The sequence below is a fragment of the Octodon degus genome, unplaced genomic scaffold, assembly GCF_000260255.1.
Source record: "Octodon degus isolate 3935 unplaced genomic scaffold, OctDeg1.0 scaffold00025, whole genome shotgun sequence".
Lineage (NCBI taxonomy): Eukaryota > Metazoa > Chordata > Mammalia > Rodentia > Octodontidae > Octodon > Octodon degus.
Genome location: NW_004524601.1, coordinates 17,150,991 through 17,166,765, shown reverse-complemented (window position 1 = coordinate 17,166,765; position 15,775 = coordinate 17,150,991).

Genomic DNA, 15,775 nt, shown 5'->3' with positions numbered 1-15,775 from the left:
ATAGAGATACCAGTGGCCCCTGGCCCAGGCACTATAAGTGTACTACTGAAAGTCTTTCAGGACTCCTTCTGACATGTGGGTGTCTCTTCCGGGAACATATCCTGAGTTGCCTGCCTTTGAACTGAAGACTTGTAAGGGTGATTCTGAGTGTCATGGTGACATGTCCCTGATTCCTGCCTGGAGAACTTGGTGAAATGAACTCCTGGCATGGCAAGCAGAAGCAGAGCTCAAAGAGCACCACTGAGGGTGCAGGAACAGCGGAGAGGGAAGAGCTTGCTCAAACATGCATGAAGTTCTGGGTTCCCTTACTGGCACCACAGATGAGAGACAAAGAAAACAGAGAAAGAAAAGGCAAAAGAAAAACAAAGGCAGTACTAGTGATGCCAATACACAAAAAATGCTCCCTGAACTTTTCCCTCGACCCTTGAATGTCAATACACCTTCTTTTCTGCTTTTAACTTCTAAACAAGCTTCATAATATAAAGAAAGGAGCTCCAACTTAATGAAATGCAACAAAATCTCAAACAAACGTGATCCACCATCTCATCAAAGGTCAATTTATGAAACTCATGATTCTTTTCTTTCAGTTCCACGTCCAGTATATTTAACTTATAGCCAATTTTCCTCTACCTTCGTCATAATTCTGCCTTCAAAATTCTATACTGTATGGGCTAAATTATAAAATCAAAACTAACAATGTACCTTGTATAAGAAAGTAGAAGTAAGGAGAAGAAAATAAAAAGTAACACTAAAAGTATTACAAAGAACAGGAAGAAATTTTGGACATAAACTACACTTATCATTGCTGATAAAGAGGATGTGGCTGTTTCATATTTTGATATCACTTTCTTCACACATTTTATTTTTCATTAGCCAGCAATACAACTAATACCTCATTTTTTCCGATGTCACATTAAAATGCCAGACTAAGCCTTTTCACTCAGAATCTAAAGATGGTTCTGAATCAGTGTTATCATTTTGTATTCTGGTGATACATGCAAATTTTTTCCTGCCTTTGAACATCCTATGATATGTTCCAAAAGATTTGGAAGTGTCGACTTCCTTTAATTGCTCCTGGTATGTGACTATCTTCTACACTTAAAAAATAACTTTTATTTTATTGCTGCATCATGTGTATTCTTTGAAGACAGGAATCCAAATTTAAGTTAAAATGAAATCTGTTCTGCTGCTACTAATACCAAAAAATCTCAATTGAGAGCGATAATCAGAGAACAGATGTACTCCAGGCAGGGCTTAGCGTATGTACTGGGAGTCTTTTAACTAGTTCTCTGAATGATAATAACAAATTTTCTTTGAAATTAGATTAGAAACCCATGCAAATTTTAGACTGTTGTCAATGTGGACCTCATGAATTTTATTATCATACAGACAAGACAACTGTGGAGCCATAGCTGTGGAATTAATAGATATGAGTAAGTCTCACCCATCTTTACCTTTAATGAAACATCTTTTTAAAATAGAAAAGTTCAAAGGCCAGCCAGATAGCTCAGTGGACTACAGCACCTGCTTAGGCAGGTGCAGGGACCAGGGTATGATCTCCGGCATGCTGTGCCAGCCCTGCTCCTGGGGTGTGCTGAGACGGCAACTGAGACTGGGTGTGGTGGTGCACACCTGTAATCCCAGCACTTGGGAGATTGAAAACAGGAGAATGTGATCTGTGTACTGAGACTCTGTAAACCCTGTGCTAAATAAGGATTTTTTTTTTTTTCTCCTTGAATGCCTTCAGGGCACTTTTGGCTGGCTGGAGTGTTGTGGGGATCGAACTACAGCAACCTGAGGCTGCCAGCATTGTGGAAGCAGCCACTTAAAGAACGGAGCTAGGGCCAGGCCCCCCCTGTGCTAAATAAAGATGAAATAAAATAAAATAAAAAATAGAATACAAGAATTCAGAACTCACAGTGGATCCTTTTGAAAATAAACCCCACCTTGGTAGAAAGAGACAATTTTGAAACGCAGGAAGGATGCAGAGTTAAAAGCTTGTGACCTAAAGACCTTCATTGCTCCCTGTTTATGAAGGGAACTTTCAGCAATTGGAGTAATAAACTGCATGGATTTACATCCTGGAGCAGTGAGAAGGACCAGCAGTGAGAGACTGACCTGGATCCCGGCTGCACAGTACAATAGCCTGTATGACTCTGGGCAAGCCGCTGGACTACAGCGAGCTGCAGCTTCTTTATAAGACCAGGCCATCCTGCCCCATGGAGGACTACAAAATCATAAGAGATAATTTTGTATTGTTATGATTTGCATCCAGCTGTGCCCCACAGCCTCATGTGATCCTAGGTGGGGCTTTTCAGAGCTGGCGGGATCTAGGTACATTGTGTCAGTTTAACCAAGTGACTCAGCAGGGGCGAAGTCCTCACTTGTCAATATCCTCATCTTTGGAGTCAGCCGAGTATGGACTGAAACCTCTAGTAATTCTGAGCTGAATAAACCTTTCCTTCCTTAACTTTAGGTGTTGTGTATTTTGCCTCAGTCAGGCAATGTGTGGTACTAAATTAGTTTGCTGATATAGATAATAGAGGCTGCTTCCTGGGTGTGGGTGGCACTTCCCAAGAAGCCCAAAGCCTGGATGGGACAAAAGGGAAAGGGAGGCTTGTTGTGGGCTGCTTGCTGCCTGCCTCACTGTTTCTCTTCTGCCATATCCCTGTGCCATGCTGCTCTGTCTTGAAACCAGCCAACTATGGACTGAGGCCTCTACACACTGGGAGCCAAAATAAACCTTTTCTCCTTTAACTTGTGGGTGTCAGGTGTGTTGACTCAGCAATGAGAAAAGTAACTAAGATGTGTGGTGCCTCAGTTATTCTTCTCTGGGGCCAGGAAGATAGCTCAGTGGAGTAAGTGTTTGCCTAGCAAGTGTAAGGTGCTGAGTTTGATCCCTGGTACCGCCAAAAAAACTCAAAAAACCTTAGTTACTCTTCTCTCATTGCTGGGATAAATACCCAATGCTCAAAATAAAGTGAAGGAAAGGTTTATTCAGCTTGCAGTTACTGGAGGTTTCAGTCCATACGTGGCTGGCTCTGAAGCAGAGTGACACATGGCAGAGGGCAGCAGTTCATGGTGGTAGAAAGCAGCAGAAGAACAAGAGTAAAAGGGGGAAGTAGCAGTAACAACGGCTACAGAGAACAAATTTCCCTTATGTTGCATTCAGGCTCTCTGCCCCAGGCTGGGCGTAGTACTCACACCCATAATCCCAGCAGCACTCACACTCATAATCCCAGTGGATCATGAGTTAATCACAAACTCTAGAAGTCCACCCCATGACTTTCTTGAGGCTTTGCGGGGACAACTAGACACAAACCATAACATATGATAAGTACTAAGAAGAGTGGCAGGACTCTGATACTTGGACAAAATAGCAGTTGAATCACTCTGCTTCCTGGATCTGCATTTCCTCCTGTGTGGGTCTTACACCTCTGTCTTCAGGAGACATCAGGATAGCAGAGAAGCAACAGGGTCTGTGTGCTGGATGTGGCTTTTTAATAAGGGGTTGCTATTATTATTTTGCTGTATTCCTTCTGGATATGAAAAAATATGCCACTTCGTGTTGGTCTTAAAGTAAAGGGCTGTTTGTTGTATACCAGTGTTGCAACATTAATTCCATCATAGTCCGCTGGAATATAGTATAGTGGTTTGAGAAGGAGCAGGCAAAGTAGAGAGGAGGGTCGGCTTGGAAGCCACCAACAGATTAGTAAACACAGGTCTGGGTGCCTGAGTGGTGCGTGGAATGTCGCCCTTCCCTTTTTTGCACTGTCAGCCCGTTGTGATTCCTGGCAATCATGGAATGAGCATCTTTGCTCCACCACACCCTTCCACTATGATGTTTCTGCCCAGTGCCTGCTCATGAACCACGTCCCCGACACTGGGAGCCAAATTAAACCTTTCCTTTAAGCTATGGGTGTCAGGTACTGTGTCCCAGAGATGCAAAGGCTGAACAATACAGTTGTGTATTAACTTTGGGGGAACCCTGATGAAATATGGGACAAATTAGTGTGGAATTGTACTGTGGAGCTGTATAGTTATTAGATGAAGAAGTGAATGGAGTGGCAGGAGGAGGCCTTGAGGAATCAAAGAATAAATGGCTTTGTTTGGAGGAATCCCTTTAGGCTCAGGATAGATAATTAGGCTAATTTAGTGTACTGGGACTTTAGTTTGCCCCAAGGCTTATTACTTTTCCCAGAGGGTGAGGAAGAATTACAGGACAACTTTCTTAGCTGACATAGATGCCCTGACTGTTAGAAGCTGATATATCACATGGGGAAATTGTTCGCATGCTTTTTTGGGAATGCAAGGTATATAAAGATATTCACAACTTCATGTCACTCCCAGGAAATTTATAATAAAGGAGAGAACATATTCCATTCAGGCAACAACTGGTGACCTTTCCAACACAATCTCTTCTTTGGCCGCACCCTGTTTCCCAGGCTGGTTGTTTCCCTTTGAAGAATTTCGGATGCCAGCCTCTCTGCAGGAGGGGTCACCTATTGTATGTTAGGGCTGTTCTGATGGCAGGTGACAAAGGTCAGTTAGAATTAACCATGTCAGAGGGTTCATTTATGGACTCATAAGATTGGGGAGGGCAGAAGAGTAACAGGAGGTCACCTGAACCAGAAGCCATGCCACCAGCTTTGTCTTTTGGCTTTGATACTCATTTCTCTGTACTTGATTTTATTCTCTCCCACTACAAAAAGATGAAGGCTACAAACTCCCTTCTTTACTTGTGCCTTTATGATTAGAAAATGCTTGGGGTGGATTCTTTTCTGATACGCATTTACCTGTCAATGAAGGACCGCGTAGACACGGAGATGAAGCTTGTTCCTGCTGTGGTCTGAATGTTTTGTGTCTTCCAAATTCTTCTGTTGACAGTCAATCAACAGAAGAGATGGTTCTAGAAAGTGGGGCCTTGGGGGGCCACTAGATCAAGAGGGTAAACCCTAGATGAATGGAAATAAAGTCCTCATAAAAAGCCCCAGAGAAAGACCTTGATTTTCTGACATGTAAGGACATAGCAAAACACGACTGCCTGGGAAGCAGAAATCCCTTCCCAGACACAGAATCTTCTGGATCTGAAATTGTGTTTGTTCAGTTTCAGGGATTGTGAAAAATAAATTTCTTTTGTTTCTGAACTACCCAGTTGTCTTGTCCAGGTACACTGAAGCAGTAGACTAAGTTTCCAGGAGACCTAACAAAATAAGGTTTATTTAACCTAAAAGGCACCAACAGGGAAACACAGGGTAAAGTCAACTTGCTCCCAAGGGAGGGTCTACTGGAAGCACATAGGGTTCCAACAACACTGCCTGCCAGAATCCCACAGGGGCTGCATGCAGGCCAAATGCACCACTGCAAAATCCATGATGGAAGTGTGCTTCGAAACAGTATCCCTCAGCGGGTTGAATTGCAGCCAGTCAGGTGAATAGCTCAGCTCCACAGGGTACTGTGGGGAGGGTTTTTAAATAATTTTAATATTAGCAGTGTTTGTAGCACATAACGATTATATTTGTCATGGTGAGTTGGTACATGTGCATAATGCATCTCCTCCCTTTGATTCTGGCTCCCCCAATCTCTTGGACCAGGGAGCGGGTTTTATAGATTCAACTATATAGCAGCAACTTCAACAGCTTCCCACATTCCATTGCACACCTGCATTCCAAGGAGCAGCTGACTCAATGAACAGGAGCTGACTCAAGTCAGTTCTGTAACACTAGTTTGCCTGGTTCCCAGCGTTCTTCAGATTATACATCTGGACATTGCAGTCCCTGTCCACCGAGGATCCTCCTTTAACCTTGGCAAGAGTCATGGGAACAGGAACGAGTGTTTCAGGGCCATGGTTCCACATATGATAGTTTTTCCTCCTAGGTGACACATCAGTCTAAAGAATTTTGTTTTAGCAGTCAGAGCATACTAATACAGTTCCCATCTTATGGGATGCAGCGGAGTGGGAAGATGGCATTGCCCCAAAGGAAGGGAGTGGGATGCTGCCTCTCTAGAAATGGCTCTAATAAGAGGGTTGAGTTTCTTTTCCTTTTTTTTTTTTTTTTTTTTTTTTTTTTTTTTTTTTTTTTTAACCAGGAATCAAACTCAGGACCTTGTGCTTGTCAGGCAGGTACTGTGCCTTTAAGCTATATACCTGGCCCAGGAGATTTGCTTTAACTGGGTTATTTGCCTCCATAATGCAGTTTCTACTTTGTGTCTAACACTGTTCTAATTCATTGTATATTCTGCTAATGATGAGCCTTAAAAGCTTTCTATGTAGTTTTTGAAGCAAGTATTTTTTGAGCCCTTACTGTCTGCCTGGTTTGGGGATATAAAAATTGGTTTGACATTGTGTTTATCTCAAAAGATGCACGCGCATCCAGTTATAATCAAAGACATATTGTACCACCATTTCTGCAAGGCTTTGAGTAATATTTTCAAAATTTAGCTGTGTAATCAGCCTACTGTAATGGTAGCTTTAATAGAATTTTCTTATGCTTTTTTCTTTATTTAGTCCTCTCTAGATCAAACTGAACTCAACTGAGCTTAGAGCTGTAAAAGCTGAAATCTGAGTGTGTGGTTGAATGTTTTACTTCCCTGAGCCTTCAGGAGCTGTGAAGTCCACGGAACAGTCTGTGGGCTAGTTGCCCTGGTTACACTTGTACATTTTGCCAAACTCTCAGAAAGATGTAACCCCTAATTAACCTTAAAATTAACAGGCTAATGGTGAGGGTTTCAAAACAACTCAGAAAGAAAGGCAGAAAATATCTTGGAAAATGCAAATGAAAGGTGATGCCTGCAAACTTGCAGAGATAGTAGAGTGATAGGAGATTTCAACAGCCTGAGAGACTGCAAAAACCAACACGGAAATAGTAATTGAGTGTTTTTTTTTTTTCTCTCAGCTCTGTCTTCACATCTAAAAGCTTTGAAGGACATTAAGAAAAAGTGGTTTAAAGGTGTATTTAGCCCAACATCTTATAGAATAGGATAGAATACATTAAAGATGGACTTTGTTGTTGAAGAATTGTTGATTGCACATCTTGCTGATTGCAAGACTTCCTGACTTACAAGTCATTTATGATTTTCCACGACTATCTTATTCTCTAAAGTCACAATGAATACCTTTTCAGGCAGACTCATGATTTTGAGATGTAATGATTGGGTGTGTGTGTGGGGGTAAAGCACCCAATTCATATTGGGTATGTTTTGTGCAGAAGTAGGGGGATAACTTACAGTTAAATGGAATAATGACGAATACACAGAATTGCAGATTTCAATATTATGAACTCTTATGACACAAAGTAAGAATGGTCAGTAAAGGATTTGCAATCTGCTTGAAAAAGGAGGAAAGCTTTTGTAACAATGGAACTTAAGGAATCTTAAAAAGTTGCACTTGGTTGTAGATGCTAGGAAGAAATGAACTTGGTATCCATAGATATGTAAGAGGAAGACAAGACGATTTCGGACATGTTTGTATAGTAACTTAACATTTAAATTGCAATTAACTGCAACAAATTCTCCTTACCTCTGGCTTCCTTTCTTCTGATCTTTTATCACATCTTCCTGCTGACCCCCACCCCAGTAGCTCAGCCTAAGTACCCTGGGAAGTAAAATCCCTGAAGTGCTTATTCCTATGAAAAGGCAAGATTAAAGTACATTCTTTCGGCTCTTGAATTGCTAGCACAAAAATTTATTCAGCTTCCACAATTCTGCATGGCTTTCTCATTGCCACTTTTTCCAGCGTAGCTTCTGTTTCATGGTGAATGAAATATTGCTTTCAGCAATTTCAAAGTAACTTCACCTTAGCCACATGATGTTAGGGATCAGAGAAGAGGCCAGATTAAATATTAACCTTCAGTGGTGTTGCTCCTGCTGACACTCCGGCAAAAGTGACTTTTCTGGGCTGGTGTTTGGCAGGGGGTCCTATTTCTTCTAGCTCTAGGCTAGAAATTATGGAGTTTATGCAAAGTTATGTTCTGCTTTGTGTGAAATTAAATGATGAAATGAGTACTGTAAACTTGGCAAGGCATTTTTTTTTATTTTATTAACCAAGGGAAGAAAACTCTTGTATTAAAAGCTTGAAGGGTTTCTTTTTTCCCCCTTTCCTCTTCTACCTTTGTGCTCCTTTATTTTATTTATTCATTTTGAAGTGGTCAGGCGAGGGGCACAGGTATTTCTGATCCTAAATCCTACACCCCTGGTGGGGTCTTTAGGTTTGTGTAAGAGTTTCTGGCATCTTTAGGGACTGCCTTGTAGCACAGGACATTTCCCCTCTCCGTGATATATGGATTTCACAGTCTGTGAGGATTATTTTCCTTCCTGGGGCTCACTGTGGCCCACGGAAGACTGTGTTACAGCCACTGTCTGCTAAAGCAGTGCTGAGCTGTGTCTCACCTGGAGTTCAAATTGATTGTGTATTATATTTGACCCATGTAAAAACGCTTAAGATAATTTTGATAAGATGTTAAAATATTTTTTTCATTAATTTTATTGAGAAACAAATAGCAATGAGACAGTTTCAAGTCAAGTTAGTAGGACAGTTACAATAATTAATACATTGCATATTGATGTCTTCATAGTGGTTATTCATAGTACAACATGCAGACATGGTATCTTGTCCAAACACGATTAGTACAAATCTTTCTTTTCATTGAATTAAGAGAAAGTAGCTGTACATCTATCTTAACGAATTTGTATATACAGATACAAAGTGGTCCTTCATTTATATCCCCTTTTTTGTTTAGTTTTGTCAGAGATGGGTATTCCTTTGCCATTTAAATATTGTAGGTGCGTGAATTTAGCAAAATAATCCAATATAGTCCAGTAGTCCATAATAGTAGTGGGTTATCCGTAGGACTGGCAATGTCAGAAGTTGTTGACTTGAACCTTTTACAGCTCAGCCTATTAATATGGCTTTACTTTTAATACTTCATTTTTATAGTTTTCTGCTAAATGGACCAAGGTAAAGCAAGACCTATACAACAAGGTATGTAACTTTCGTTAGATGTTAAAATATTTAAAAAAATTTTATTGCAACTTGAGAGATACTGGACATATTCTCTTACTTTACAAACAGTATTTTATTCTCCCTGGCTGCATTTGAATTTTTTGTCATGTAAAACTCAAAGTTTATGGCATATTATTATAATTACTCTAAACCTTCATCTTTAATCACAGGCATAAATGGGATCAGAACCAAAATTTTTTTTGAATTTTTACCCTCTTGTCCCACATGTCTCTTGAGCTTCCGCTTGTTTTTATCTAGCTTATTTTCCCTTTTTTAAGTGTTATAAAATGTTTATTATCTTTTAGAAAAAAGATCTGCCTTTTTCAAAGAAGAATGAAATGATGAAAAATTAAGCTTAACAATTTTGAGCTGATAGCATGAAACCTCCTTTGGGACTAGCTAATTCTTTTGTTGGTAGACACTTCGAAAGGCAGGCATTATTATGTTCCACTTTCCTCGGGTTTGGGTATTGCCACAGTAGTCTCTGGGCTCTCAAAACCTCACTAATGACTTAATCCAGTTGTCTAATTACCTTAAAATATAAGTTGGAATTAAATAAAGGCAATTTGAAAATCTTTATGAGATATATTCTAATTTTATAACAACAGATCCTTGGTACAGGTTTTGGCTGTTTTATGTTCAGAGATATAGATGACCTTTTGGTGAAAATTGAAGTTAATATGGTGTTTAGCATTTAAACCTTTTTTTGGTCCTAACTCCTATTTAAAGCTTCTGTTCTTACAAAGAGTAATATTTCCTGAAGTGTGTTTACGTCTATAAGCAAAGATTCTCCAACCCCCCCCCCCCCCCCACGTGCAGCCTCCTGAGGCACTCTTTGGTGGTGTGCCAGAGTGGTGTGATAAACAGTGTCTCTAATTCCTTATTTGTACCCCTGTCTCCTTTCTTGCCTTCCTTTTCACCTTTTTTCTTTCTGCTGTGACCTAGAATTCTTTTCTTATCCAGCGGAACTGCTACAATCCCTGCTGAGAGGTCTCAGCGAGACACACCGTTTCCTGCAGCGGCGAGGAAATGTTGCAGTTTCCTCTTGATTGATAAGAGGCACAGAGCCCTGCTGAGCAGCTGTGAAAAGCGTCAGTGGAGGGGGGTGGGTGTTCACAAGGCATCCATCCTAGATCCTAACCTCGGAGCTTGCCTCACTTGCAAGGTGACAGGGAGAATGAGTCGATGAAGTGAAATGACCCTCGGTCAAGATGTGGTCAGATCCACTGTGAAGCGATCACGCCTAGTTGAAGGGGACCACTGGCTGCTGAGAACGTGATACTGGTCAAGATTTATGTTGATAATAAGTAAGGCTACATTGCTGTAGTGGCCTTTACACTGGGTTGTTTTTGCTACAACTGCTATTGTTTAAGAATAACATTTTTCCCTTAAAAGAAGTACTTTAATACATTATAATAATCATTTTAAATGATAACAACAGATATGGAAATTAGGCTAGAGCACAAAAATTAAAGATATTTGAATAATTATAGTGCAATCAAGTCAAATTACTGATGCCTTTATTTGATTCTGGATTATGTGGAAAACAGCACAAGAACATATGTGCTTTGAAAGTTGAAAGTACATCAGATTTTGACAGCACAACTGCATACATTACTAAGCAGCTTGGATGAGTTCCTTTCTCCATGTATCTTCATCAAGTAAAAATAATGGCTGAAAAGATGAGTTTTGAACTAGATCAGAGTGTATAAACCAATATTGCAAAGTTTCTAAATGTGTTTGATCTTTGAGAGTGTAGGTGTGCAGTGTATTCTTGAAAGAACACATGTTAACTGACTGGAGACCAGAATCAACTAAGGGGAAATAAAGCTAATTAGGTCAGTAACTAAGTACATAAAATTATTTGGTTGAAGGGAATGGTAGGTATAAGATGTAGTTGTTTATCTCAGAAGTATTTTTAGGCCTTGTTAATATTATAATGTAGAAACTGGTTTTGGAAGTACATGACTAATATATACGACACAGATTAAGAAGAAGGTATAAACTTATGAATATTCTAATTTCCATGGAGTAAATGAAGAGCATAATTAGGGTAAGACCAAGTACAATAGAAGTCTAGGCTAGAGATAAACTGTATAGGCCTCCTCTGAGATTTTTGGAGACCTGGCTTGACTTTTCATGATACAGAACTGTGTTAAGAAGTTATTAGAGCTAATTCTTGATATTCAGCTAGTGGGCCTGCCAAGATGTCCACACCATAGTCCATCCTTTGAAGGTGGTAGGACATATTGTACAGGGCATTTCAGATATAATGAAGGATAGGGGTTTAGAAACAAGGAGATACACTGGGTTATCTGGAGGAGGTACATCTAAACACATGCACTCTTAAAGACAGAAGAAGGCACATGAGTCAGAGAACCCAAGACAGCGTAATACTGATGAGGAAATGAGGGTGGGAAAGTCCAACAGCCCCAGGACTTAATGTACTCATGAAGACAAGTATGAGATCCCGTGAGTTCAGGGTGACTCCTGGAAATGGCTAGCGAATAAATGAGACCTCAGCCGTGTGAAGGCAAACAACTGGATTCTTTCAGTTGCACAAATGAGCTCCTGCCCTGAGCTCCCAGGAAAGAACTAAGCAGTCAAAGAGGAAGAGGACCTTAGGGTGTAGGACAGGGGGCTTGGGGTTCAGCACCAGGGACAGTAGGGAACCCATTTGTGGCTTTGCATGAGAAAATCTCCTTCTCCAACCTTTCTGACAGGAAACCCTCTCTTAAATCATAGCATTAAATTGACAGCTATGCTCCAAAAGGATTGAACTCGGGGATAGATTGTAATTGTGAATAAATCTAGAACCATTTTCCTTGTTTTCTGCCCCTACCCCTGTTCCAGCTCAAGGATACCTGTCTAAAGGCAGGCAGCATTGCACTTCAAAATTAGCCCTTCTGTGATTCAGTAAACTATCATGTCCAAGTCTTAGGAGCCATGTGAAACCCAATTTCACCCATCTCCAAGCATCAATCATAGTCAGAGGATGATTATATGTATTCCATATGATTGCCTTGACTTGTTTTGCTTCTACCCAAACACAGGGTAACCTCAGTTATGGGCAGGCCTATCTGGTATGGAAAATCTGGGAGTTGGCTACAACCCTCCCCAAGCTGACTACACTCACTTAGCTTCTCTCTGGTATGACTCATCTGGGTCTGTACAAAGTTCAACCTCTGGGTGAAGCTTCTTCCACAGGAGCTCCACCTGCAGGGCTTTCTCCCTCATGTGCACCATCTGGTGCCACAGTTACTGGGAGCTATGGATATAATGTGGCTTTGCTCTGTTCTTCCAATCAAAGGGACTGACATCAGTGTGAATCTTCTGATGACTGGTGTGCACAGAAACCTTCCCACACTGTTTACATTCATATACCACGTACCAGTCTGGATTTTCTGGTGATGGATAAGATATAAACTCAGGAAAGCTCCTCACATTCCTCATAGTCATCGAGTTTCTCCCCAGAGTGGATTCTCTGAGGTTGGATGTCTGCTTGTAGTGCTTCCTGCATTTACTGTAGATGTGTGAGTTCTACAGTATGACTTCTATGATGCTGAATAAACTGAACTGAGCTTTTCATGTGCATTAGACCCACGGGTCTCCATCAGTGCAAATACCCTGGCATTTAAGATGTCCAAGTGGTGGCAGAAAGCCTTCTTGCGGCCTTCGCTGAAACTACTTCACTTTCATGTGGACTTGGTAATGCCAGATAAGATAACACTGAATAAGGCACTCCATGTGAAGGACTCCCCACACTTGGTGTGGTCAGAGGGTCCTCTGTAATTCTCTGATGGCAGATAAGTAAGGAGCTCTGGCTGAAGCCTTTCCCACAGTCTTTGGGCTCAAAAGGCTTCTCTCTGGTGTCAACTCTGTTGCCAAAGCAGGTCTGAATTGTGATGAAATGTTTTCCCTCACTGAACACACACAGAATGGCTTTTCTCCCATATGTATGTTTTGGCGTTGAGAGAGGCTTACAAGTAAGAGAAGTCTTTCCCACACATGTGGCCACACACATAGCCCATATCTAGGGTATGTCTTATGATACTGGGTGAGATCTGAGGTCTGACTAGAGCCTTTTCCTCTATGATCATATTCTAAAATTGTCTTCCAGTATGAGGAATCTGATGTCTAAGGAGTTCTGAATTAAATGACAAGCTTTTGCCACAAAGACTTCAAGGATGGGCCTCTCCTCCTGTAAGTTCTCTTTGAAGTATAAGCAAGTTTGAGCTCAGGATAAAATTTCTTCCTGGCATACTACACATCGGGGCTGTCTTGGATTTTTTTTTCTGTCTTGGATTTTCCAGTGTGACACCATCACTTGCTTAAAGCCCCCTCCTGAGAGGGAGGGCTCCCTAGTATTTGCCTGGCTGGGTTCCATAACAGCTGCCCTGATCTTGCTTCATGGTCTTACCTTGACTTGGGGATGGGGAGGTTCCAACATTGAGTCTGTCTGATGTCATTTTACAGGAATTTTCATCCTCAGACATTCAGGCTCAGAGTCACCTGCTTGGCCTCACCTCCTACAGGAGGATCTGGAGCTGAATCTAGTTAGCACCTCCTGACTTCCAGTTCTCTAGCCTTGTGAGTGGTTTTGTCATTTAGTTCTCTGAATCAAAGCTCTTGCTGCTTACAGTGGCTACAGTGGATTTTCTGTGCAGTCATTCTGAACAGCTGTTATATTCCTCCTTTTGTTCCCTGGAGCAGTTCTCACCCCAGACTCTTGGCCCTGCTCACCCCCAGTTTTGTATCTGTGATTCAGACAAGTTTGGATAAAAACCACTTCAATAAAAAAGTGTCTTTTTTTCATCTCACTGTTTTCTGGTGCCTGGTGGTGAGAGGCTTGTGTAGGACAATGTCAGGCCCAGATGGCCCCTCAAGCCACTGAGTCACAGGAGCTTTAAGCTCTGCAGAAAGGGATCATGCATATTCTTTTATGTGTGGCTTATTTCATTCATCATCATGTCTGTATGGCATCCATGGTATACAAGAAATAGTTCTTTTTAGCACTATGCAGTAATATGTTATCTGCAACACATTTAAAAAATTACTATTTTCTTTGTATTATGAATAGACCACAACATATTTATCCATTCTTTTTTGTTTAGCACTGGGAATAGAACTTACAATCTCATGCTTACCGGGCAGGCACTGCACCACTGCACCGAATCTCTGGGCCCTATTTATCTATTCTAATACTGAAAAATATCTGTTTTGATTTTGATTTTTGGCTATTATGTCTATTTATATATACTCATTTCTCTTAAGTACATGATAAGAAGAGAGTGGAATTGTGAATTTTTTGCTTGTTTACCTGTAATAGACATTGCCAGACAGAATCATTTTTTGTTTATTGGTACATTTCAGGTCTACATAGTGATCATATTCATTGTAGTGAATTTGTACCTGCACATGATATATTTTGGTTCCAGAATCATTTTTTAATTTGGTATGCATTTGGGACTCCCTTCTCAATCTATGTAACAAAACAGAAACCAGAAACATAACGTCACACACACACACAGCATCATTTAGCTTCTAGCAGATTACTGACATACAGTAGAAAAAAATATATTTGCACTAAAAGACGTGAGATCAACTGTATATCTTTATGGAACAAAACTCACAGAAATCGATTTCCCTAGCTCATATCATGTTCAAATTAGGTTAATTGAATGATAGAATGAAATCAGGAGAAAAATTAAAGCTTCTAGGAGCAAATAGAATGTATTCATTCTTGAGGACATAAAAACATAATGCATAATATAATTAATAGTTAAATTTGAATTCATCAGTATTATGAACATCTGCTTATTGAAGTTGAGGGTGTTTGGGACACACTACCCCCAGACATGGGCTTTTGCTATTTGAGAAAACAATGGAAGTCGTCCATAGAAACTAGAAACATGCCCTCCGCACCCCTTTGGCTCTCAGAGTAGGCCATGAAAACCTAACTGGAAGTAGATCACAAGACCCTCCTTCTGGAGCAGTCTTCCTTGTACTCAGAAAAAAGGAATATCTTTACTGTCAGAGATACAAGGACACAGACAGGAATCTGAACAACTGGGAATTACTAAGTTCTCCTTAGTTTACTCCCAGTAGATCCTTTTCGTTTTTGTCCGGTCAGGCCTGCTTCGTCACAATTACTCACTTTGATCAGACAGCGTAAAATGTACATCATTTTGTTTTTCCTTACAACTTTACTGCATCACATAAAAAATACATTAAATAAATTTGTATGGTTTTCTCCATTTTCTCTGTCTTTTGCTGTAGGGATCTCAGCCATGACTGTGATAAGTAGGGAAAATGTTCACCTTCTCTTATAAAGGGCATCATTAAGAGAGGAAAAAAGCTTAATTTGAGAGACAGTATTCAGAATGTATGTATTAAACATGAGATTTGAATGCAGCATATGTAAATGATTCCCAAAAACCTATAAGCAAGAGATGAATACTATAATCCCATATAAAATGGGTGGAAATGAATGGACATCTCATAGAAGTGGTTCTCTAGAAGGATGACGAGCAGAGAGGTATCCAATGATGGACCATGACACAGGTAGCAGAGGGGCTAAAATGAGAAACTGACAACACTGTTAACAAGAACTGGAGGAACTGCAACCTTTGTTTGTTACTTGTGCAGGTTAAATTGGTACAACCAGTTTGGAAACCTTTGCTGAAGTTAACTGTAGGACCATTTCACTAAGTAAAGCCTGCCAGAGGAGTAAAAATATTCAGAGTGAAACTGCGTGAGGTTTATTGAGCTGTC